This window comes from Protobothrops mucrosquamatus, unplaced genomic scaffold, assembly GCF_001527695.2.
Source record: "Protobothrops mucrosquamatus isolate PMUCROS unplaced genomic scaffold, P.Mucros_1.0 scaffold4793, whole genome shotgun sequence".
NCBI classification, from domain to species: Eukaryota; Metazoa; Chordata; class Lepidosauria; order Squamata; family Viperidae; genus Protobothrops; species Protobothrops mucrosquamatus.
The window spans coordinates 31,334-34,824 of NW_015390683.1; positions in this window are offsets into that span (position 1 = coordinate 31,334).

Here is a 3,491-nt window from a genome sequence, read left to right on the forward strand (position 1 = left end):
AACTAACTAACTAACTAACAGAGACTGCGTGGGATATGTCATTAATGTTATACTTACCATTAATAGCATAAGTACAATAATTGTTTTTGGAAATATCTCTCTCCCTTAAATAAAAAGCATTTTAAAGAAAGATTCCCATTTCCTTATCCAACTATGTAACATTATCACTGCTGCCAGGAAACAGCCATGTTCAGAATACCAAGGACCCATCATAATACATTCAGTTCTACATATAGGTCATCCTGGCATTTGTGCTGGCAAAATCTGACCAGACAGGACTGCTATTCAGTGAAAGAATTATTCTTATTTTTATAGGCCTCTTCAGGTAGTTCTTGACTTATGATCATAATTGCGCCCAAAATTTCTATTGCTAAGCAAGACAGTTGCTAAGTGAATTTTGCACCAATTTATGACCTTTCTTGCCACAGTTGTTAAGTGAATCACTGCAGCTGTTAACTTAGTCACACACCTGTTAAGTGAATCTGACTTCCCCATTGACTTTGCTTGTCAGAAGGTCGCAAAAGGGGATCACGTGACCCCTGGGACGCTGCAACCGTCATAAATATGAGTCACCGAGCATCTGAATTTTGATCATGTGACCACGGGGAGGCTGCAATGGTCATAAGTGTGAAAAACGATCACAAGTCACTTTTTTTCAGTGCCACTGCCAGTTTGAACGGTCACTAAATGAACTGTTGTAAGTTGAGGGCCTGTATTTTGGGTGACACACTTATTTTGTTTAAATCGTGCTCCCTCTCTCCAAATGTGTGGAAATATTTGGATTTTTCTGCTCTGCTGGGTTTCCCTGCCTTTTAGTTAAGTTGGATTGCAAGAAGCCATAGAGGAATTCTCGATTCCTGATACACACACAAATTGCCATTCTTTTTATACGGCCAATGGATTGGGATACTTGATAGTAGCATTGGAATTGTGGTCATCCTGGAACGGTTGGTTCCCTCTCCGTCAGTTTCCCCAGCCTTACTTTCCTGTCTTCATCAGAGCCTGTTTCCACTGAAAAAGGAATCACTTCTATCCTTTTCTTTACTCCATTGGCCTGTAGATCACTTTTCTCAAGGACCCATATTGTCTGTCCGACGTCTCAACTTCATGCAGATTCTTAAAATAGGGGACGACTAGATAGCCATTTCTCAAAGATGCTCTAATGCAGGAGTAGTCAACCTTGGCTCTTTTATGACTCATGGACTTCAACTCCCAGAATTCCTTAGCCAGCACAGTTGGCTCAGGAATTCTGGGAGTTGAAGTCCACGAGTCATAAAAGAGCCAAGGTTGACTACCCCTGCTAATGGGAGCCACAGATTGGACAGGGGAGGGGAGGGAAATTTTATTGAAGCAGGAGAGAAAGGAGCTTCAATTGATTCTATCTTAACTGTCCTGGGGGCAAGAGGGAGAGAGGGAGGGAAGTTCCCATGAGGCTTTCAAGATTCAGCAACTAGATCAAGTAGAGTTCTCAGCTTTGTAGTGAAACCTGTTTTTTGGCCTGGCTAACTGAGCATGCCCAGCCCCAAATTGGCCAGGTTCAGTGAAGGGTGGGGCAAACAGGTGGGTGAGAGTCCAGCCTGGCACCCCCTCTCAGTGCAGCTTGAGGGGAATCCCCCAACCAAGCAGAAGGTGGATTTGCAAGCATCTGGGTACTCAGAAATGGGGGTGGGAAGCATTGTCCTCCCTCCTGGTTTGCCAACGCTCCTGTCCAAATACAGCAGAGGCAAGTGGCAGGTTCATCAACAGTTACATCCCATCCAGGTTGGCTAATATGTTTCTGCTCCAGATGTGGAGTTCACACAATATTTCTTAAAATTTCCCTCTCTATCTATATATAATATTATAATCAAATTGATTCGAATAAAATCATTCATTAATATATCTAAATATAAATTCTCTTAATCTATCAAAACTTTCAACCGCTCAGTGTCTATTCTATACAAATCTATACTTTCTCACATATTTAAACTTAAACTGAAACTCTCCATTTATTTAAGATATATTATAATCTCATTAATACATTTCTAAAACAAATTTTCATTTATATTGCTACATATGAATTTCATTGATCAATAAACATTTAGAAGAGCTCATTATCTATCCCCAAAATCCTGTTTTACACTTTATTAATTTTTCAAATGTTAAAATTTAAACTAACCTATATATTTACTATTCAGGTACCCCAAGTTTCTCTTATTTAAATCTATTCTTTTTCAATAATTCTCCAATTATTAATTCCATCTCATTCCAAAAAAAGAGAAAAAGAACAAAGAATAAATAGCAAAGAGAAAAGAAAAAAAAGAGAGAAAAGAAGCATATTCTTGTTACATTTCAGTATTAAATTCTAAATCATTTCATAATAGCCTCCCTTTTAACAAAATCCAAATCCAAAACAATCCGAGTCGCTATAAAACCTTTACCATCCATAGTTATCATCTCAAATTTAATATTTATATCTTATTCTGGGTTTCTTCCTATTCCAAATAGGTTTCCATAGTCGAGTCTCTAGTTCCGCAGATAGCTCTCCCATTCTTTCCTGTCATACTGTACACAGCAACAAGAGGTCTCCCATTGTCCGTTTTATTGGGCTGGTATAAGAGTTACAGCTATTCTGAATAACTCGTGTCAGAACATCAGGGAGGGAAATTTTATTGAAGCAGGAGAGAAGGGAGCCTCAATTGATTCCACCTTAACTGTCCTGGGTGCAAGAGGGAGAGAGGGAGGGAAGTTACCATGCGGCTTTCAAGATTCAGCAACTAGATCAAGTAGAGTTCTCAGCTTTGTAGTGAAACCTGTTTTCTGGCCTGGCTAACTGAGCATGCCCAGCCCCAAATTGGCCAGATTCAACGAAGGGTGGGGCAAACAGGTGGGTGAGAGTCCAGCCTGGCACCCCCTCTCAGTGCAGCTTGAGGGGAATCCCCCAACCAAGCAGAAGGTGGATTTGCAAGCATCTGGGTACTCAGAAATGGGGGTGGGAAGCATTGTCCTCCCTCCTGGTTTGCCAACGCTCCTGTCCAAATACAGCAAAGGCAAGTGGCAGGTTCATCAACAGTTACATCCCATCCAGACTGGCTAATATGTTTCTGCTCCAGATGTGCCAGCTAGTCCTTTGGAAACCTATGGGAGATGGAGGTAGCTGAGCATGCCTCAGGCTAATGTTCCCTAACGTCTTTTGCCAGCAGACCACAATTTGGATACATCTGTGCCATGGCAAGCAGGCATCTCGCTCTCTCTGATTCAAAGGGAGGGTGGGGAGTGACAGCACATTAAGACTTTCAAAATGCTGCTATTACTGAATAGCCAATCACAATTAAAATAATTCTGGCCTTGCTGTGGAGTTGATTCCCTGGTCTGGTTTGCCTAGCAAGCGTCAAGGACATCCGGAGACTAGAGGCAGCAAGGCTACGCCACCCCCGGAAGGACAAGAAGGTTTTTTATTGATTTGTGTCTGTCTGTCTGTCTGCCTGCCTGCCTGCCTGCCTGCCTGCCTG